The sequence below is a fragment of the Pipistrellus hanaki genome (assembly GCF_964339955.1).
Source record: "Pipistrellus hanaki genome assembly, chromosome: 3".
Classification (NCBI taxonomy): Eukaryota; Metazoa; Chordata; class Mammalia; order Chiroptera; family Vespertilionidae; genus Pipistrellus; species Pipistrellus hanaki.
In genome coordinates this window covers 73303284-73326636 of record NC_140505.1, presented here as the reverse complement: position 1 = coordinate 73326636, position 23353 = coordinate 73303284, and the positions used below count along the sequence as shown (strand labels likewise).

At 37.3% G+C, this 23353-nt stretch overlaps 1 protein-coding gene across 4 annotated transcripts in view; it reads left to right on the top strand.

The window, feature by feature from the left end:
* The window catches only part of ELF1 (E74 like ETS transcription factor 1), a 99209-nt gene that overhangs the window by 17642 nt on the left and 58214 nt on the right, over nt 1–23353 (top strand). The window contains exon 1 of one of the 4 annotated variants that reach the window (XM_084876554.1): nt 5911–6027. The exons of the other annotated variants lie outside the window; for them this stretch is intronic. The gene's annotated coding sequence lies outside the window, so the exon portion shown is untranslated. Of the gene's footprint in view, nt 1–5910; nt 6028–23353 lie in introns of those variants that run through there. 4 annotated transcript variants of the gene reach the window in all.

Below are 23353 nucleotides of genomic sequence, written 5' to 3'. Positions count from 1 at the left end.
TGTTCCGTGTTGATGTTTACTGCTGTGTTGCTGACAATTACCTCTAAGAGAAGTTGGGATGCTTCACTGGGCTAGAATAAGTTTAAATCAGAAAGCAGTTTTAGTTGGGCAAGTTTATTCCATATCTATAAAAGGCTAAGTTGACTCGCACATGTAGGTATATATAAAGCTCTTGCAGGTGCCAATCACATGTGTGTATTTCAACCTGTCATTGTCATTTGTGAATTTGATTGACACTTCTATTATAGAGAAAGGGTGAATAGCAATTTTTAATATTTCTTCTAATTTTCTTTCAACGTGCATGAATTTGTGTACTGGGCCTCTAGTAGAATCATAAAAGGTCAGAACTGAAATGGATCTTCAAAATTACAAGATCTCTAACAAAGAAGAAAATTGAAATTTTATGGTAGCTCCAGGTAATTGGCCCACAATCAAGGCAGGCAGAAGCAGTTAGGGGCAATCAGGCAGGCAGGCAGGCAGGCAGGCAGGCGAGCAGTTGGGAGCCAGCAGTCCCGGATTGTAAGAGAGATGTCTGACTGCTGGTTTAGGCCTGATCCCCTGAGGAGTCCCAGATTGGAGAGAAGATGCAGTTTGGCCTGAGGGATACCCCCTCCCCCCAAGCGTGAATTTCATGCACCGGGCCTCTAGTGTTTCATATATAGTAGAGTTTGCCCTGTTTAGGTGTACAGTTCTATGATCTGTAGGACTAACAACTGACAATGCTAACAGGAGTCCCCAGTTTGGAGTGCAGTGAAAAAGGAAAGTTTATTTAGTGCAAAACAGCTCAGTTGTAATGTGACACAGGCTGTGAAAAGAGCAAGGCTGTAAGGTGGCCCTGGGGCCAGGCCTCTCTCTAGTAAGACACCTCTGCTCTGCTTCTCATGGTCTGGTCTGTTCTGCTCTGCTGAGTGAGTCAGCTTTGGTGTTTCAGCCCAGCCAGGGAAACCCAGTCTTCAGGCTTTGGTGGAAAGGAAAAGTCCACTCTCACAGTCAGGGTGGGTGCTGCCTCGTATAGACAGAAGTCCCTTCTCCTGGTCTCTGATTGGTCTGTCCTCATGCAGTTTGATTGGTCCCAAAGGTACTTTGCTCATTGGTCAGAAGGAAAAGTTGATCTGATTAGTTGGTGAAGATGTTGATGGGGAGGGATGGAGGCGGAGGGATATAGTTGTAGCTCCAATTGGATGGAAAGCCTCAGTCCTGTTGGTTGAAATAGGATTTCAGAAAATCCTGGCTCAGATTGCAGAAACAGTGCAGGCAGGCAGTTCTGTTCAGGCTTTTCCCTGAAGTGCAGTTTGTGTGAAAGGCCCCTATGTAGAAAGGCTGCTAGGCTCTTTTTTAATAAATTGGAGTCCAGTTAGCCATGAGGAGCCCTTAGTGTAGGTATCTTCTTTCTCAGGGTCCACATAACAATACCACATCACCATAAAGAATATTTCTATCACCTCTAACAGTTTGTTTCCTTTTACCTCCCCTTTCTCCCAACCTGTTTCAACTACTGATGTGACTTCTGTTTTTTTAGTTTGGCCTTTTCAGAATGTTATACAAATGGAATCATCTTTCCTATCTAATAAAGAGGGAATATGCAAATTGATCATCATGCCATCACAAAGATGGTGCCCACATCAAAGGCGGAGTTTCTTTTTTTTAATTGATTTTTTACAGAGAGGAAAAGAGAGGGGAGAGGGATAGAGAGTTAGAAACATCAATGAGAGAGAGTCATCGATCAGCTGCCTCTTGCACACCCCCCACTGGGGATGTGCCCACAACCAAGGTACAATACATGCCCTTGACCGGAATTGAACCCGGGACCTTTCAGTCCGCAGGCCTACGCTCTATCCACTGAGCCAAACTGGTTTCAGCAAAGGCGGAGTTTCTTTAACACAAGATGACTGCACCCACAGCGGAGACCGAGTTACCATAATAAGCCTTAATAAGCAATCAGCAGGGACCTGAGGCTGCGTGGCCCTGGGCTGGGGCAGACCACCCTCCCCCACCTGGCAAGGCTTGACAGCGGACCTCAAGGTGCGCCCCTGGCCCCGGTGCTGGGCTGGGGGACCTCAGGCTGCTCCTCCTGCCCAGGCCGGGGGACCTGAGGCTGTGCCTCATCCCCCTGGCGCTGGGCCAGCGGACCTGAGGCTGCACCCCAGCCCAGCAGGGCTTGACGGGGGACCTGAGGCTGAGCCTCTCACCCTGCGGGGCTTGATGGGGCCCTGAAGCTATACGCCCCACCTGGTGGGGCTTGGCAAGGGTCCTGGGGCTGCGCCCCCCACTTGGCACCAGGCCAGGGGTACTGAGGCTGTGCCCCCTGCCTGGTGGGGCTTGACAGGGGTGGGGCCGACTGGGTCTGAATGTTGCCCAATGGGAGTAGGGCTGATTGGGTCTGGGTCTTGCACAATTTTGAGGCACCACGGATGGGCAGGTACTTGACTCTAGGTCCTGTGGCGTGCCCCAGACTCTGTGACAGGAGGAAGATTTTCATATACATTTTACTAATTTTCTTACATCTCTGACACTTCTATTATAGAGGGAGGCCTGCACCCTCTCACTATCTGGAACCCCTCAGGGGATGTCTGCCTGCCGGCTTAGGCCTGGTGGCCTTGCAATCTGGGGCTCTCTCAGTCCAGTACCCCTCACTCCTTATCACCCGCCTGCAGTGGAGGTGACCGCTGTGCTCACCAGCCGTGAGCCCAGCTTCTGGCTGAGTGATGCTCTCCTTGTGGGAGTGCACTGACCACCAGGGGCAGCTCCTGTATTGAGCATCTTCCCCCTGGTGGTCAGTGTGCATCATAGTGACTGGTCGTTTCACTGTTCAATCAATTTGCATATTATGCTTTTATTATATAGGATAGTAGTACATGGACTGATTTTAATTCTCCCCATAATTCTTTGAGGTGCATGCTACATAAGTGAAGGCACAGTGTTGTTAAGTAATTCCCAGAATTATTACATAGCTAATAGGTGGCAGAGGTGGAATTTGAACCCAAGTAGACTGGCTCTAGAACCTGTGCTGCTTTGCCATTTTTTATTTGTTTTTGTGTTGCTTTTTTCCCTATGGGGGTTGATTTGTTGGGGCTCTGAATCGAACCAAGATCTAGTTTCTGTGGGTGGTAAAATAATGCTAATAGGGATGCTCTTCATTAAAGGGGCAACATATTTTAATAGCAACTCTGGAATAATCTCCTTAGGGACAGCTAAAATACTTGTTTCTGTTGAAGAGAAGTAATTATTTTTACTTTCTGTCTTTAACTTCACTTTATACTACTATATGTCTGACCAAAAATATTTCTTTTAAATACTGTCCGAATATCTGCCATTTTCAAGTAATGTGTTTTTATATAAATGGATTTTCTTAGTAGCAGAAGCTTATCCTTTTATGTGTCTACCAGAGGCCCAGTGCATGAAATTCGTGCAGAGGGGTGGGGGTCTCCTCAGCCCAGCCGGCACCCTCTCTAATCTGGGACCCCTCGGGGGATGTCCAACTGCCAGATGTCCCCGGAATTGGGCCTAAACCAACAGTTAGACATCCCTCTCACAATCCTGGACCACAGATTCCTAACTGCTCACCTGCCTGCCTTCCTGATTGCTCTTAACTGACCCCCCTGCCAGCCTGATCACCCCTAACCACCTCTGCCTGCTGGCCTGATCACCCCTAACTTTCCCCTGCCAGTCTTGTCACCCCAAACTGCCCTCTTGCCAGCCTGGTCACCCCAACTTCCCCCCACTGCCTGGTCGCCTCTAACTGCACCCCCCTGCTGGCCTGGTCAACTGCCCCTCTGCCAGCCTGATTGCCCCCAATTGCCCCCCTCCCTGCCGGCCTGGTAACCCCCAACTGTCCCCCTGCTGGTCTTGTCGCCCCTCACTGCCCCCCTCTGCTGGCCTGGTCACTCCTAACTGACCCCCCCTCTGCTGGACTGGTTGCTCCTAACTGCCCCACTGCTGGCCTGGTTGCCCCACGCAGCCTACTGTTCAGTCGTTTGGTCGTCCCTCACTGACCCCCCTTCCGGCCTTGTTGCCCCAAGCAGCCTGCTGTTTGGTCATTACTGTAAGGCTGTCCTGACCAATTTGCATATTACCCTTTTATTAGTATAAATATTTCATAAAAAAATTTACACACTAGATGTTACTCACTTTTTCCTTTAAAAATGTTTATCATAATTTATGCTGACTTCAAGGCACTTAACTGTATGGTGATATACTTAGGGAGAATGTAGAATGTATTGACGTTACAAGCTAGCTTCAGATCTCAGTACTTTTTAAATTACATGTATTTATAGTTTTATAGGTTTTTAATTTTTTATTCTCTCATTATCATCTTTGCCACTTATTTGTTTTGACATAATCTATTCTCTAGTCTCTCTTCACTCCTTATAATTTCTAATTAGCTAAAAGATAATGAAATTACTAGGCTTATATGGATATTGTGTAAATTAAGTTTCAGCTCTGGGAAATGACTTGGGTTTTCCAGTGAACATTTCTTGTGACTACTCAGAGGACCCTTTTCTTGGTGTTTGGGTAGTCATTCTGGATAAATGAGCTAAAATTAAACTAAAGATGGCATTTGACAATAGGAAAAATGATTTTTTTTCTTTCTAGCATAATTTTATTAACTTATTTAACTATGGGGATTATTTTAATAAAAAAGATAAGCAAATGAAGCAGTGTTCAGAATGAAATAAATAGGTACTTAATAGTCAGCAAGTCATATTTCATAGCAGTTTGTAAAGTTTCTGTCTATGTCAGTGACAGCTTGTCCTCCCAGCTGTGCCTCTATTAAGGCAGAATAATCACTTCCAACTAATTAACTGAAAGGGAGAGCACCTTGCCAAATCCCATTTACTTTTTGTAAAATATTCGGATGAAGGCTAGCTAGTGACTTGGACTTGGTCATTTAAAGCGCTTTTGGAAAGCATTAGCTTTCAAGCCATTTTGATCAATTTAAGCTCTTAGAATAAAATAATAAATGCTCACCCAGGGCACAATGTAAGTAATTGTAGTAATGTTTCAGCTTGGGCACCTTGTCAGATGTATGGTGGCTTGGAGAGCAAAACTTCACTAGCCACATCTTTTGCTGGTACCCTTGAGCTAGACACGTGTGGTACAGCAGGGTGCTTGGCACGTGGTATGCTTTTATTTGTGGAGAAATTTGTTTGAAAGGTAAAGAAAACTTTGGCTATCTTTGGAAGTAGTAGAGTTATGAACCATGATTGTATTGATAATTTATTTAAAATAGGGTTTTATGAGTTTGTAGTTTAAAATCATTTTGTGAAATTTCTTTCTAACCCTGCACTTATTATTATTATTATTATTATTATTATTATTATTTTACTATAAACCAGATTAAGTCATGCTTATTTTTCCACTGAACTTTGAATTTTCTAGTGGATATTATCTGTTTAGTGGACTTATAAGGCTACATCTGATATTGCAGTTTGCTAGCTTTTCAGATTACATAGTAATATACCTCTTTTATATAAAGGTTAATGAGTAGCCAGGTTAGACTCACCAGTTTATTGTTATATTAAAAGCCAGATAGTTTGCTATTTCCCTTTCATTTCCTCCCATGTTTTTTTTTTTTCTCTTTAATATATTTTTTACTTGATATATTAAAATTACTTTTAAAATTGAGATTTTCTTTTTTAAGACACCATGATGTTTTTAACTTTGCCTCCTTGTAGATTCTGGTTGCATTTTATTGTCAATTTTAAATTATGGTGATTAGCATGAGCTGAGTAATGGTTTAATCAAGGTAGATCTTGCTCCTTTGCTCTACCTTGCTCTCTTTTTTTATACCATTCCCCCATTTTTACCTGTAGATTTGCATGTTTGACCTAGCAGAATAATTGGGTCCACAGCAACATGGGCGTGCCTCCCTTAGAAACACTTAGTTTCATGTATGACTCATAAGCTGAAGCACCGACACCACTTCCCCAATCTACAGGAGCCATTTTAACAGCATAAAACTTGCCGGATTGCTTTTTATTTTCAAGCCCAAAGGACAGTATCTAAAGATAATGAAAATATCTGAAGGTAACATTATATTTTTGGGTGTTTGCTTCGGGCTGTTTCCTGAGCTGGTAAACAGGAGGGTGGTTCTTACCTGTCGAAGAACATGGCTGAGTGTGTTCTTTAACTCTCTGAAAAAATGTAATCAGTCAGTCACATGCCTGATTACACTTAACTAGTAGGGGGAAACAATGTGTTGAAATTCTGGAAAGTTATAGGGCTTTTTTGGTAAAGCTTTCTTTATATTTTTTGTGATTTTCCCCTCCCCACTGTATGACTTGAGAATAAAGGAGATTTTTCTTTTTTTTAGATCACAAAGCAAACTAGGTCATATTTTAATTTTTAAAAATGTAATTTTACTTTGAGGGTAGCAAGAAGTTATAATTCAAGAAACTACTTATGTGTGTTATGGGTGTTAAAAAAAAAATCAAGAACAATGGTTTTGTTTTGGCATTTAGTTAAGGGGAAGTTTTGGGACAACTATTATAGATGTTGCTCCTTGACTGTTCTATCCTTTTCTTCTTAAGTTCATGAAATGATACTAAAACATTTAATTTTGAAAACAAAATAGAAGTTTAAGTAATATGAATGGCCATTTAGTTAATAAGTAAAAGTGACTCAAATAAAAAGGAACAAAGACTAGAATGATTCATTTACTATTAGAAAAAAATAATGAAGTTTTTAAATTCATACTGGAAACTTGTTTGGAGTAATAGCCTTAAAAGCCTAACTAGCTTCTAAGAAAACATAGTATTTCAGTTTGTTTAAAAAGTATTGGCCTTCCTTCTGTTCTTAAAATTTGCTTGTTTTATATTTTAAAAAGAAAAAAAGAGAGAAAGAATCATAGACAGGGACAACAGTGTTTGGGGAGTAAAGGAAGGGAGTGGGTGGAGGTGGAGGATGGTATGGGGGACAAATGATGGTAAAAAAGAGGAAATATAAATACTTCTCAATGGAAAAAATATAAATATGAAAATACACAACAATTAATATCCTTAATAAAGAAAAGATTGTCCAGGCTTTTCCTGAAGTATTTATCATTATTGAAATTGTGAGATTTTGGCAAGTGTACATTCTGGGATGCCTTGAAGTTCTAGGTACTCTAAGAAGCTGGATATAATAGTATTTTAGTTATTAAAGTTATTTGTGAAACTAAAGTTTAAAAGTAAAGTTAGAATATGCAATGATTATGAATAAAGTTCTTAGAAATAAAACTTGCCAAGTTTTATTATTATTTTCCACTGTGATTATATTTAGCTAGCTCTTTGGGAATTTGCTATTATGAACTTTGTAAGTGCTTGAAGGCCTGTCAGATGAAAGAGAAGATAAAAAGGCAGTTATTCTTAATCTTTTAAAAGGATTGTTGATATTAACAGATCAATTTTGTGGTCCTATAAGAGAGGCACTGCAGACATTTTACTCTTAGCCATTTGCTGTCATCTTTGTTTGCTTTTTTTTTATTTTTTATACTGATTACATATGTATTTCTGGCCAATGTGTTGCCTTTTTTTCATTTTTTTTTTGTTTTGTTAAGGTATTATATGTGTACATATCTTACCATTTACCAAGGCTTTATTTATTTCTTATCTGATTTGTGTGAAAAATCTAATGAAACTTTTTTGCCTTAAGAAAATTTTTTTCCTTTTTAAAAGCCAGTGACCCATAGGAGAAAAATCAAAGGGTACACAAATAAGCAAATAATTAAGATTTTATTTATTAAAAAGTAGAAGAATTTAGTTTCTTAAAATTAAGATTCTGGTGCAACTTAAATAAGATAGATACTGTTCATTTATTTTAGTTTCTTATTATGTAAAGAAGGCCAATCGAGAAGGGAGGAAAAAGAAAGCATGGACGCAGGACAGGTCCTTAAAACTTATTAGGTAGTCCCCTACCCACTATTTCCTCTCAGAAGGTTGAATATAGGTTTAAACTGAGTCATCAGAATTAAACTTAGAATTACCGATTTACACAGCTTTAGCACTCAAAGAGGCTGAAGATCGCCCAACTGCGTCGCTTTTATAACTGAAGAAGCAGGCCCAACCAGGTCCTGTGACTTGCTCAAGGTTGTGCTGTGCTAAACCAGAGCTGCTCACGCTAGCCCACGCCAACAAGTAATGCTTTGTTTGAAATGGTCTGTAGATCCTTAAGACTAAATAAAGCCTTAATTAAATTATTTGGTGATAAGCAGCCAAATAAATTAACCAATGATTTTGAAAATGCGTTCAAACTAGTTTCCTTTTTCAGAGAGATAATATATTTGTTTAATTTCTGAAAAATTTTTTTCACTATTAGAATTTTTTCATAGTCAGAACATTGTTTTGTGACATTGCTTATTTAAATTGGGCCTAAGGGAGGTAAAAATCTAACAAGTTGGGAATTTACTTTGAACTTCTAGATACAAAGACAGGCTTGTTTCTGCTTTAATTTTAGGAGGGCAAATGCTGTTTAATATGATGCCTAAATTTAAGGATAGCAAACTTTAAAAGGCATGTGACCCTCAGCTTAATCTCTGTCTGGTGTCTGCACATTGTAACCATTCAAAGTAAAAACATCTACCTGGTATTAAACATTTTAAAGTGGTAATTTTCAACCTTTGGTGTAACAATCAGCTGGCTTCAACTGAAGACATTCTGATTCATTAGGCCTAGAATTTGGTTTATCAATCTTCTTTTTTAATAAGTACCCTAAATGATTGTTATACAGGCCACACTTTCAGAAAAAGAATTTAGAGGTTTAGGAAGAGCGATTAATCAGTTATTTAGCATTGTAGTATTTGAAGTTTAAAGCAACAGTACAGCAGTAAGCATATTTTTCCATACAAACAACCGAAGACCTACTTTTGCCCACCCCTGTATTTTGAAGCCTACAGCCCCTAGCAAGAAAAGTACTACAGTAGTTTATCATCAATATTAGGACTTATTTAACCTCCTCTCCCTATTATCTCTTTCTCTATTCCATTTTATGCTGGTTGTGTCTTTCAGCTTTGTGGCTTTCCTTCTTTCCTCTTCTGTAATTCTGCTTTCGCCCTCCTGCTCCCCAACCTGCTGCCATGTTGACCACAATATAAAATGAAACTAGTTATTTTTATTTTTCCAGTATAACTGACCTGCTTTCCATCTCAGTGAACCATCACTCGGCCAGTGTTATTGTAGTTTGTTGTTTTTTAATTCTGTTTGGTGTTGTATGGTGTCTCTCTCTGTTTCCTTATCTTTGAAGTTCTAGGGGGGGAAAATTCCCTTCCTGATTTATGATAACATTTACAGTCTTTGAAAACCTTCTCTCCAGGGTAATACACTATTATTATTTGTAATTGTTTGAGTCTGGGAGGGAGTAATATTTTTCCCCCCATGTGATACTTGGATAAAATTTTTTAGGTTTCTTTGGACACTTAACTATATCACAGATTGCATATTTGTAGATTGGCCTTACATTACATCCATCTAATGGGACATAAGTATTCACAGACTCTTGTAGGAGTGGGAAGAAGAGTCCCATCAGTTGAATGGTCTGAAAATAATTTTTGCTTTCATGAATTGTATCTCCACCAGAGTATTTTGCTCTTTTGCTTGGAAGTTAAATTAGTAATACCACTGAGACAACTCAAATGATTGGAGCAGTTTTGGGCTGTTGGCGCAGTCTTTTCCTCCCATTAGTATGGAAAACCTAAAGAGAAAAATATTTTGTGTCATCTCTATCTTTGCGTCTTGTTCAGTGGTCTGTGTACTATAATGTAAATGACTGTTGATCTATACTACAAATGTCTAGACATCTCATTCTTTTGCTTTGTTGTCAGAGAGGAAGAAATTATGCAGCTGAGTTTTGTTTGTACAAATTTTTGTGTAGAACAATTTTGATTTCATTTTTTCCAGTTATATATATCTGAATTAAAGCCATTCTCATAATCAGAAAACTGTTCCTAAACTTTTCTTTTCACTGTCGTTCTCTTCCCCCTATAGGAATTCAGAGCTTCCCTTTCATTTAATTGGTGAGCAGCATGTATCAGTTCTTTCTTAACTCCTTATTTTGTAGCCTGAGTTTGATTGCTAGAATGAAAAAAAAAAGGAGCTATAAACAATATGAATGCTTCTTGGAGTTTGTATGAAGACTGATTTAATAATTTTTACAGTAAGCCGAAACTGGTTTGACTCAGTGGATAGAGTGTCGGCCTGCAGACTGAAGGGTCCTGGGTTCAGTCCTGTCAAGGGCATGTGCTTTGGTTGTGGGCACATCCCCAGTGGGGGTTGTGCAGGAGGCGGCTGATCCATGTTTCTCTCTCATCAATGTTTCTAGCTCTCTATCCCTCTCCCTTCCTCTCTGTAAAAAACAATCAATAAAATATATTTAAAAAATAATTTTTACATTAAAAAGTTAGCTTGACTGAGTGTTGACCTATGAGCCAGGAGGTTACAGTTCAATTTCCGGGCATATGCCAGGCTTTTGGGCTCGACTTTCAGTGTGGGGCATGCAGGAGGCAGCTGATCGATGACTCTCTCTGATCATTGCTATTTCTCTCCCCCTCTGCCTTCCTCTCTGAAATTAATAAAATATAAATGTAAATATCCTATATAATAAAAGCATAATATGCTAAGAGTCCAACCTTGCATTTGACCATTTGACCAGTTGCTATAATGTGCACTGACCACCAGGGGGCAGACGTTTCAACAGGTAGATTAGCTTGCTGATGGGGTTTGGCCAATCGGGACTGAGTAAGACAAGCTGGACATTCCCTGGAGCACACCCGCGGTCCCTCCCGGGCCCCAATCATGCACTGGTGGGGTCTCTTGGCCTGGCCTGCACCCTCTTGCAATCTGGGACTCCTCTGGGGATGTCAGAGAGCCAATTTTGGCCAGATCCCCTCAGACCAGGCTATAGGAACCCACCGGCGCACAAATCCATGCACTGGGCCTCTAATATATTTATGAAGTGATACATGTACGTTGTTTAAAATCTAATAGAAGAGCCTGTAAGGGAAAGTGGCTTTTCTCCTCTACTCCTTCCTATTCTCAGTCTTGCTGTCTAGAGGCAGGCATTTCTTAGATAAGTTCTTTTATTTTATAAAACTTGTGTTTTCTTGAATCTATCCTTGTTTTACCCTATATATTTGAAGTTCTTCAAGGTAGGAGGAACCATATGACCTTACATGATGTAAAGCCATGTAAAGTTCATTATCTAAATGATGGATGCTGTGGTCATTGTGGTTGTGCAAAGTTGTATGGTACAATATAAAAAATCTAAATGAAAAAATTTGGTTATTTTCTGTGTTTTAGAAAATAGTCCTATAATAGTAAAACTAAAAATTTTTGTAGTAAAACTATAAAAATGAGGTGTTGGCTTAATCATTAGTTTATTTACATCACATTTTTATATCAAAATATTAAATGGATGCTTAATATTATAATGGAACAACTCATTAACCCTTTAAACTTTGTTAGTGGAATCACACCATGTACTACATTCTGTAGTAACTTTCATTCAACTCTTTGGGACTTATTTTAATTTTAATTGCAGTGCTATGTTCATTGTTTCAGCACTTGGTTGCTGAAACTTATGTGCAAGAGTTCTCTGGGGCAGTGTCATCACATTGAAGTATGTGAAGACTTTACAAAGAGTATGAAGAAAATGGGTAGCTTATGATGATTTAGTTTTTCATTATTTTTCCTAGAAACAAAATGCCTACTATTGATGACTTTTTACTCATTCAGCATTTTACTGTTCTAATACCCTGGGGGAGGGGAATAAAACCCTTCAAAACCCTAAATGATGGATAATTGATACATTTCACAGAAAGTTGTAGGCATATATATATTTGACCACTAAACAGTTGAGTGTCTGTCATTTGTTAACTATGATTCAATTATTTCAAACATAATTTTCAATAAAAAAATTAAAAATGAAATAGATACAATATAGTCCAAATTATGTACATAAAACAATACTCTTATTAATACATATGTAGTAAAGGTGGACAGACAGGGGCCACATCACTTTAGAATATAGGAGAGATAAAATGAGATTGTAGAGGGACACATAGGAGGTTTTAACTATGACTTTTCCCCCCCTTAAGAATCTCAGACAAAATATGGTAAAATATTAATGTAAAGCTGGGTGATGTGTATGAGAATGTATTCTCTTTCTCTTCAGTTGAAGTATTTCATAATAAATTTTGCTTAGAAATAAAAAAAATTTGTTTCACATAATAACAAATAATGTTTAATTTGATAAAATTGATTTGAAAAATGATAAATAAACTCTATTTTGGTAACTAGTGACAGAGATAATGAAGAAGAAATCAAAGTAGAAGTCATAGGATTTTATAGTTATATTTTTTAAGTCAGTATAGTTTGAGGGTTTCCTATACTGTTATATTTTTATTGATTCATCTAGCAATTATTTATTGTGGGCTAGACATTATTGAAGTTAATGAATATAGCAGTAAACAAAATATACAAACTTGACTCATAAGTTACATATATGTACTGTAATAATTCACTTCTATTTTAAAATATATCTAATGTACATAAAGATTGGAAAAAATGACAGATAGTGGTCTTCAAAGTGCTCTGTGATTGAGATGCGAAAAGTATAATAGAATTTATTTTTTAATAACTTATTTTATCAAGGAAAAAAAATGTAACTCAGAGAATTTTTAATATACTATTCTGAGAAAGGACCCCTTAAAGGGTATCCTATATAATAAAAGCCTAACATGCTAAGTGCCTGGTCATTCATTCAACCAATCAAAGCGTAATATGCTAATGATATGTTAAGGCTGCTCAACTGCTCGCTATGATGTGCACTGACCACCAGGGGGCAGATGCTGTGATCAGTAGGTTAGCTTGCTGCTAGGGTCCGGTCCATTGGGACTGAGCGAGTCTGGCTGGACATACCCTGGAACTCTCCTGTGGTCCCTCCCCGGCTGGCCAACCTCCCATGTCCCTCCCCAGCTACCATTTGGCCTGGCCTGTGCCCTCTCACAATCCGGGACCCTTTGGGGAATGTTGGGGAACCAGTTTCGGCCCAATCCTGCAGGCCATTTGTGCACTGAGCCTCAGGTTTAGTAAATAATAGCCTATACTTACAAAAAAAATTATAAAGATAATCCATGGACATTTTATTTTCAATTTTTTTAGACATTTTAAAAAATTACATTTTTACAGTATCACACCAATCTTATCAGAAAACCTTTTAAATATTGGAAAGTTGATAAGCTCAAAGTAGTGGGCACAAGTTTTCTAAAATTCTGCTTTTCAGTAGAAAGCTTACATTTTATCATTGGTCAGAGATACTGTTAATTATTTTCCGTGAATTGATAGGTGCACTTTATTTATTTTTGAGAAAATATCTGCCAAATATGCAATTTTGAATCAGTACCTTTTTCCCCCCCAAGTACAAATTGCATTCCCTGAAAAAAGCAGCTAATTACCTCACAGTTATTGTGATATATTCCTAGAAGTGGGTTTAACAATAATAGCATTAGTGCTTTCCCTCAAGATGATTGTTTTAGTATTTGACAGAAATTCTTTAATATATACTGTACTTTACATTTTATAAGAATACTAAAGGGTGTATTTAATTGTTGAGATTTAACAAAAAAAAAGTGAAACTGCTTTTTAAAAAATGTGAGTACCTAGTGGAAATACAATGACTAGTGTGGCTTGGAGACACAGCTTCAATTCATACAAAGGCCTTTGCTTTTGTACCATCAGTGGAAATATAAACATGGTAAAAAAAAAAAAAAAAAAAAAAAGGCAAATAATACCTTAGCATTACTATGAAAATAGTTTTAACCTCATAAATTCCCTGAAAGGGATTCTGGAGCTTCTGTGGGTCCAAGGATCACATGTGAGAGAATTACAAGGTTACACTATAATAGTGCAACATTGGAAATAGTGTGATCCTTGGACCCCTTCTGTGGGTCCAAGGATCACATGTGAGAGAATTACAAGGTTACACTATAATAGTGCAACATAATTCAAATAGGAATTCGTTAAATAAATTATGGTACTTCCACACAATTATGTGATAGGATATAATTTTATTAAAGTTTGTTACATGTAAGCTATTATACAGTATTTTTCTAGTTTTGGTGCCTATCTAATGAAAAAACCAGCATTTCTCAAAGAAAGTGTAAGTGTTCATTTTGAGCCTCAGTATTTCCATATAGTTGGTGACTTTGTGATTAAGAAAAGGGAAATTAGCAGGCGGAAGAAGGCAGTTACTGGCCTCTTCCAGTCTATGGGCTTTCTGTGCAATAACTTTGAAGTTTAATTTTCACAGTAAAAGCAATGGGCCCTGGTTTCAATAATTTTTATATGTTTATAGTAATAGGTGAAGTATACCTTCAAATTAATGTCTTTCTGTAGATTGCATTCCTCATTAGATATTATCTGACTTACATTTTTTATTATATTCTTCTTCTTAATTGGGAGAACTTTGAGTTGCTGTATATTCTTTAGCCTTAGAGTGAATTAAAGAAGTGAGTTTATAAAACAAACTTAGCCAGAGATTTTCTTATGGAAATTTAGAACATATTCATGCTGATGGAACCATCACTGTGTCAGTGGTGATGGTACTTTGTAGGCAGTCAGAGATTGTTGAGGTTAGGCCCCCAGGCTTCTTGTTAAGATCTCCTTATTAGTATATGGCTCAGCTGGTGTGGCTCAGTAGTTGAGCATCGACCTATGAACCAGGTGGTCATGGTTCGATTCCTGGTCGGGCATGTGAGTTGGGGGCTCAATCCCCAGTGCGGGGCATGCAGGAGACAGCCAATCAATGATTCTCATCATTGACGTTTCTATCTCTCTCTCTTCCTCTCCCTTCCTCTCTGAAATCAATAAAAAATAAAAAATTAAAAGATCTCCATATATGGCATCTCTAAAGTGAACTATCTTTTTGCAGAAAGAAATTTTTTTGTGAGAGATATCATTGAACATAGGGTGCTTTGTACATGTTACTTAATTTTTTTCTATTTTTAATTACAGTTGTCATATATTAGTTTCAAGTGTACAACATATAGTGATTAGACATTTTTATATCTTATAAAGTGATCACCCTGATAAATTTAGTATCCATCTGACACCATACATAGTTATTACAATGTTATTGATTATATTCCCTATGTGTACTTTGCATCCCTGTGACTGTTTATATGACTGGCAATTGCACGTCTTAATCCCTTTCCTCTTTTCACCCATGACCCCAACCTCCCTCCCATCTGACAGTTATTAAAATGTTCTGTGTATCTATGAGTTTTTCCCCATTTTATTTGTTCATTTATTTTGTTTTTTAGAAACCACACATAAGTGAAATTATATAGTTTTTGTCTTTTTCTGACTTATTTCACTTAGCATAATATCCTGTAGTTCAATCCATGTTGTTTGCAGATGTCAAGATTTAAATCCTTTTTATGTCTGAGTAGTAATATTCCATTGTATAATATAGTAATATTCCATTGTATAGTAATATTTCATTATCCATTCATCTATTGATGGCCACTTAAGTTGCTTTCATATCTTGTCTATTGTAAATAATGCTGAAATGAACATATGGATGCATATGTCTTTTTAAATTAGTATTTTAGGATTCTTAGAATAAATACCCAAAAGTGAAATTGGTGGGTACTTCTTTGTCTCTTGTAATACCTTTGTTTCAAAGTCTATCCTGTCATAAGTATTGGTACTCCAGCTTTCTTTTTTTCATTTTCATTTGCATGACATATCTTTTTTCTTCCGTTTACTTTCAGTCTGTGTGTCTTTAGATCTGAAGTGAGTCTCTTTAAGCAGTATACTAGTCTTGTTTTATCCATTCAGCCACTTTATGTCTTTTGATTGGGGCATTTTAATCCATCAATGTGTGAAGTAATTATTGATGGTATATCATTATTGCCATTTTATTATTCATATATTTGGTTGTTACTTTTCTCCTTTTTAGAGAGATCCCTTTAATATTCCTTGTAATATTGGTTTGATGGTGATGAACTCCTTTATCCCTTAGCTTTTTCTTGTCTAGGAAGCTCTTTTTTGTCCTTCAATTCTAAATGATAGCTTTGCTGGGTAGAGTAATCTTGGTTGTATGTCATTGCATTTCATCACTTTGAGTATTTCTTGCCAATCCCTTTTTGCCTCAAAGTTTCTGTTGAGAATTCAGTGACAGTCTTATGGTAGCTCCCTTGTATAGTTAACTGGTTTTCTCCTGCTTTTAAGCCTCTTTCTTTGTCTTTAACCTTTAGCATTTTAATTATGATGTGTCTTGGTGTGTACTTTTTTAGGTTCATCTTGGGACTCTCTGCACTTCCTGCACCTGTATGTCTATTTTTGTCAGTAGGTTAGGGAAGTTTTCAGTCATTATTTCTTCAAATAGGCTTTCAACTTCTTGCTCTCTTCTTCTTGTATCCCTATGATGTAAGTGTTGCTGAGTTCCAGAAACTCCTTAAACTACCCTCTTTTTTTCATTTTGTTCTTCAATATTGGGTGTTTCCACTATTTCATCTTCCAAATTGCCGATTCAATCCTCTGCTTCACCTAATCTGTTGATTTCCTCTAATCAAATCTTCATTTCAGTTATTATATTCTTCATTTCTGACTGGTTCTTTTTTAATGTTTTCTATCTTGATTTTTGCTTTCTATTATTTTGTTAAAGTAATCATTGAGTATATCTAGTCTTTCCTTAAGTTCATTGAGCATCCTTATAATCAGAGTTTCTAACTCTGCACCTGGTAGATTGCTTTGTTTAGTTATTTATTTAGAGTTTTCTTTTGTTTCATTTGGATCATGTTTTTTTATCTTCTCATTTTGGCTGTCTCCCTATGTTTGTTTCTATGTATTAGGTAAAGCTGCTATGTCTCCGGGTCTTGGTAGAGTGGCCTTGTGTATGGGTGTCCTGTGGGGCCCAGTGGCACTGTCTCCCTTGGCACCTGATCTGGGTGCTTCAGGTGTGTCCCTCGTGTGGGTTGTGTGTGCCTTCTAGTTATAGTTGAGCTTTGATTGCTCTTGGCACTTTGGTGAGAGAGATTGACCTTTACGCTGAGTGACTATAGTGGAGGAGCTATTGGGCAGGGTCTGACTCCATGGACCAGGAGTTGCTCTAGCAGGGCTCTGGTGCCTGTCAATTCTAACCTTTGATTGTGTTGTTTGTGTAGGTGGTTGGTGGTGCTCTGGTTTGGTCTGAAGCTGGCCACTGGATGTGTTAGTTTTCAGACCTCTTGAGCTGCTCTGGTAGAAGCCAAGGTCAGCTGTTACTTGTGCACAGCTTGGGCCACTTTATGTGATCTATATCTGATTTGGAAAGGGTTGTTGCTTGCTCTGGGCTTAAGAGATGCCTGGGAGAGGCTAATTTGCAAATCGAGGCAGGCTGCCACTAATGCTTGGTGTGCCGTGTAGTAAGAAGTATGAGATATGCACAGGCCAGTCACCACTTGTTTGGTGTTTGTGAACCTTTAAGAGTTTTTAGGAAAGTCCACAGCAGGAGCCAAGACTGCCCATTTGTATGGAGAAGTTGCAGGAAGTGGCTTGTGTGAGCCCAAAAGTTGGGTGGGGCCGGGACTCAGGGAATCAGCAGGGTGGGGCTAATGAAATGAACCAGGTTGATAGAGACTCTGATTTGGCACTTGCCCGAGCCAGCTGGGTGGAGGAAGGGCTCAACTAAGTACCAATGGCATCTGCCAGCACTTCTGTTGGGGAGAAAGTTGCTCCTCCAGTCCTCGCTCTGATGCCAGACAATTCAGTTCCTCCTCATATATTCCTGATGCTTTTCAAACTGCTGGCCCGTGCTGGAGCTCAGAACAGGTGAGTCCAACAGCAGGTATATCTGTTGAGGGCCCTTTAAGAGGAATGCCTAGTACTCCAGTGGCCTTCAGTCTCACTCAGCCACAATCCCAACTAGTTTGTACAATCAGAAGTATAGGGACTTACTTAGGCGACCCTGCTAGTTTAGACCTGGTGCTGTAGAGCCTAAGACCATCAGAAAACACAGATATTTACATATGTAAACACAGATATATTCATAACGGTAGCAAAATTACAGTTATGGAGTAGCAAAAATAAAAATAATTTTATGGTTGGGGGTCACCACAACATGAGGGACTGTATTAAAGGGTCATGGCATTAGAAAGGTTGAGAACCACTTCTTCAGGGTAATTTGACCATCGGAACCAGAGGCAGTGGGAAGGAACCTAATGTGTAAAGAAAATGCTACTTTTCTCAGGGTTTAGGAACACTTATTCCTAGAGATTTGGGACAGTTGAGGTAATAAGTATGAGCAGAAAGAAGTATTCTAAAGATATGCTATGAAGGTACTAGTAATAATAATAACTTTTACACTCTTAAAAAGAATGAATTAGACCCTTCCATTGAAAGTTCTAGGTAAAAATGAAATTCTTTTCGAAACTATTCATTTAAGAAATACTACTTATTGCCAAAACCGGTTTGGCTCAGTGGTAGAGCATCGGTCTGCGGGCTGAAAGGTCCCGAGTTCGATTCCGGTCAAGGGCATGTACGTTGGTTGCAGGGAGGCGACTGGTCGATGTTTCTCTCTCATCGACGTTTCTAGCTATCTCTCTCCCTTCCTCTCTGTAAAAAATCAATAAAATATATTTAAAAAAATAAATATTACTTATTTTAGGAGCATGATGCCATGCTAAAGATGAGTATTAGGTGTGTATTAAGTTCTGTTTAGAAAAAAGAGGTCACAGGAAGCTCAGCATAGGCTTAGGTGCAGTAAAATATTGATTCATTTTTGGATATTGACTAAGAGAGGAATTGCACTAAACTTGGTGAAATTATAATTGTTGCAATTTACAGCTTAGGTAAGTATTGGCCAGTATGGATAGAGAATGTGGTTGCAGTGTTCCCAAGTTTTATAGAATATGAGGTATAATTGAGGTGATTTCTTAAAAATTATTAGTTTAGGAGGCAGCTAGCATAATGAAAGTGAGCACCTCTGTTTTAATTGTAATTAATTAGAAGTTTACTTAAAATGCCTTCATAGTAAGAATTCATTTAAAATATTTTTTTAATAAAAAATGTTTAAGTTTAATTTTATTTTTTATTGAGTATAATTAATATATAACATAATATTAGTTTCAGGTGTATAACCTAATGATTTGATATTTGTATATACTGGAAATGATCATTACAATAAGTCTAGTTATCATAAGAAGCTACAAAGCATTTTTGTTGTGATGAACATTTTTAAGATTTACTTTCAGCAACTTTTAAATATTCACTACAGCTGGGACCGGTTTGGCTCAATGGATAGAGCGTCGGCTTGGGGACTGAAGGGTCCCGGGTTCGATTCCCGTCAAGGGCATGTACCTTGGTTGCGGGCATATCCCCAGTAGGGGGTGTGCAAGAGGCAGCTGATCCATGACACTCTCTCATTGATGTTTCTACTCTCTATCTCTCTCCCTTCCTCTCTGTACAAAATCAATAAAATATATTAAAAAATAAATATTCACTACAATGTTATTGACTGTAGTCACCATGCTTTACATTACACATGATTTATGCACCTTCTGAAAAGAGTTTTATTTGGTTTGTGTATAGTTGAAAGTTGAACATAAGTGAATAAATGATGTGAGTCAAGTTGGGATACACAGGGAAGTAGGCAAAGGAGTAGAGATATAGTTTGTTTGGGGGGATACAAGTTATCAGAAGACTGCTGACAAGCCATGGTAGAAATGACCAAAGATCAAAGAGGCAAGCTATCTGTCCTGGGTTTTTTTTGAGTCAGTTGCTTGAAGGCTTTTTTGTGGGTTGGCAAGTGGGGGTGGTACTTATCTTTTTTGAGAGTAATCGCAGAGGTTGAGGGAGTGGTCAGGTGTTACTTATCTAACCAGTTGGGTGAACTAGTTTGAGGGATTATTCTATTATTCAGACATTAGATTTTTTTTTTTCCCCTCAATCATTATGATTTTCAAGTATTTATTTGTAAGATACTTACTATTAAGAACACCTTTTCATTAAACTGAATCTTTGTGTACCTTATGAACTTGGATCCCAACCTTAAAATACCTTTTTTATTTGTTTTCATAAACACTCTTCACCATTTGTATGTTATGTTTCTGGCACCATATTTTGACACATTTTCACATAACCTATTGGACTATTTATAAAACAAGACATAAAGATGTAGCAGAGAAGGCAGGAAATACTTGACATTTGTATACCATATCTTGTTCTCTGCTTCCTGTCAGTTAAACCACGATGAAAGGAACAGAGACACAGCTGTACACTTGCTGCTTTAATTTCCCATTAGTGAGACCAGTTAAGTATAAAGCTTGTTTCATTAAACTTTTGTCACTTGTTAATTTGGGTATGTTGTAGGCTTATTTTGTATTCTATGGAATGTATAGATTACAATTAGATGTATTATATATAGAAAACATAACTTGCATAATTCAGAATGTGTTTACTTTTGTGAAATTTTTATAGGCTGTAAAAGATTGGCTCTTTGTATATGGTATGAAATGATAAGCTAACATTTTGATCTTGAAATTTTAGTATTCTAAGTATTTTTGTATTTGGGTGTATCACGATTCTCTAATACTTTTAAAGCATTTTATGGTACAACTTTAAAGTAATGAAAGAAGTCATAGGGTTGACTTAGATAAGAAAATATAATTAGTAAATGGCAGAACTAGGATTTTCTTTTTTTCTCTATTTTTAAATATGTTTTTATTGATTTTTGTTTTTAGAGGGAGAGGAAGGGACAGGGAGATAGAAACATCAATGAAATGAAACATCGATTGGCTGCTTTCCGTACATCCCCTAGTGGGGGTAGAGTTCTCAACTCTGGGCTTGTGCCTTGAACTGGAATCAAATTAATGGCTTCTTGGTGCATGGGACAATGCTCAACCAGCTGAGCCACACTGACCCAGCCAGACCTAGGATTTGAATGCAGTGCTTCTGATGCTAAATCTTATGTCCTTTTAGGAAGAAAAGGTTTGTGGGGGTTTTTTGGTTTGTTTTTCAATAAATTGCTATTTCATCTATTATTAAGCGATTCAAGCTATTAAGTATACTTTTGCTCCTTCTACCTGGCATGTTCCCTGCCCTCACTACTTCCCCCTCACATTCTCTCTACTTTGAAAAAAATGATCTTACTTCTCCCTAACGAAATGTCCCACATGTAACTTTTTTAGAAAAGTTTTCTCAGGTTCTCACAAGTAATTTTTCCTTTCTCTCTACTCCTTCATTACTTGATTGACTTATTCATTTACATTGTTCTGTATTTATCTGTTTTCCTTTTTCTTTTCTTTTTTAGGCAGTGAACTACTTTATTTTTGTATACCCAGTACTTAGCATATAGTAGATTTCATAAATACTTATTGGATGACTAAATACATGGCCCAAATTGCTTTTCTTCATTTTAAAATTGACAGGCTGATTAAAGAACTGTAACGTGGCTCTTTTCTACAGTATTCCTTTATGTTTAATTGTAAGAAATAATTTCATTTTGATTTCTTTCTTGTTTTTGTTATTTATAGAAATCAAATATCTTAGTGAAATTATTAGTGTTTCCATCCTAGTTAAAAGTGGTGATATTATAGGGTATCCCCCCAAAATGTATATACATTGTTAACAGCTGATAGCTCAATTTTGAAAATGAAATGTATTTTACTAAACACTAACTTTATAATTACTCAAAGTGTGTGTGTATATATATATTTGGGAACACTCTATATATTGGCCCACTAAAATAGTGTAGCTGAGAATACTTTAGTTTCTTAGATTGCTGAGCATCAAAAAAGTCTTTTGTCTTTAGATTAATCTGAAGAAAATGTCTAGATCTTCAATCTGATTTCTTCACTGAATAGAAGGAATGATTCCCTTTAACAATATTTGCTTCTCCCTAGATTGTTCTCTGTTCTTGTTTCTAAGCCTTATGTTCCTCAGTGATTTTTGGCTTGTAAATTACAGTCTTACTATTAACAGAGCAAGATTTTTTGCAAGGAAAACTTTGGACTTGCCTATGCTAGATATATGTTTAAAAAGTTCATGTGTTAATAGTTTTGCTAGCTGAAAATTGATATGTTACTATCTTATTTTTAAAAATAAAATTTAAGTGATCAAATGAAAAATAAAGTCAAATCTAAGGATTTAAATATGCTTTTTAAAGATTGAAGTAAAAATTATAAAGCTATATGAATTTCATTTTTAAAGAGTTTTAAAAGAATAAACTAAGTAATTCTTTTGTTTGTTGAAGTCTGATTTTGGCTAGATGTGGAAAATAGTTCATAAGGATTGTTGAGTGCCCTTTTAAATGTGGGCTTACTATTTTGTGCCATTTGTTGGTGGTGTGGGTGAATTTCTCTGTTTGATTAAGAAAATACATGTGCATGTATCAGTTGCAGATAGTCAGGGAAGCCTAGAATCCGTTTGTTCTAGCAAGGGAGTACATCATTTGAAATTCTATAAAATGCTAAAAGGATATTTGAAAACACTATAATCTTTTTCAGTAAGTAAATATTTTTTATTAACAGAAGTAAATAACCTTTGATCATGTGGTCTAATTTGACTTTCAACCCAATGTACTCTTTTTTAAAAAAAAAAATAATAAATCTTTATTGTACAGATTATTACAGGTGTTCCTCTTTCTGTCCTCCTCCCCCATAGCTCTCCTCCACCTAATTCCCAACTCCACCCTCTTAATATTCTCTTAAATGATGTTAGATAATAATGAACATATAGAAAAAAATGTAAATGTCTTTTCCTCTCAGGAAGTTTGTAATCTTAAGAGATGGGGCATAGTAAATAATCATCTAATAACATGGGAGAATAAGTTTTGTATCCACTTCTGCTGTATTGTGTAATGAACTGTGATTGCCCATAGGGAAAGACTATGTATGTCTTAGCCACTGTCTCTTTCCTATCTGGTAGACAAGTTCCTAGTGAGCACTTGCTAAATAAATAAAAGAATATAAACAGCACAGATAAAGACTTTCTGAAGGCCATCTAATATAGGAAAAAAACAAATAAAGGAAGAATTTTCTCTTCTTCTCTGAAGTGTTTATATTTGTAAAGGGAATTTTAAAAACTCCCAATATTCTTAATTGTTGTTGTTAAGTTTTAATTCATTCAAAGTCTAATTTAAAATTAAAGTGAACCCTGGCCAGTGTGGTTAGAGCATCGGCTATGAAACAAAGAGTAGAGGGTTGGCTTCCCAGTCAAGGGCATGTAACTGGGTTGTAGGTTCCATCCCAGCCCTGGTGGGGACACGTGCAAGAAACAGCTGATCAATGTGTCTATCTTACAAAGATGCTTCTCTCTCTCTCCCTCTCCCCCTCTCTCCATCTCTCAATCTCTCCCTCCCTTCCACTCTGTCTAAAGATCAATGGAAAAAATATCCTCAA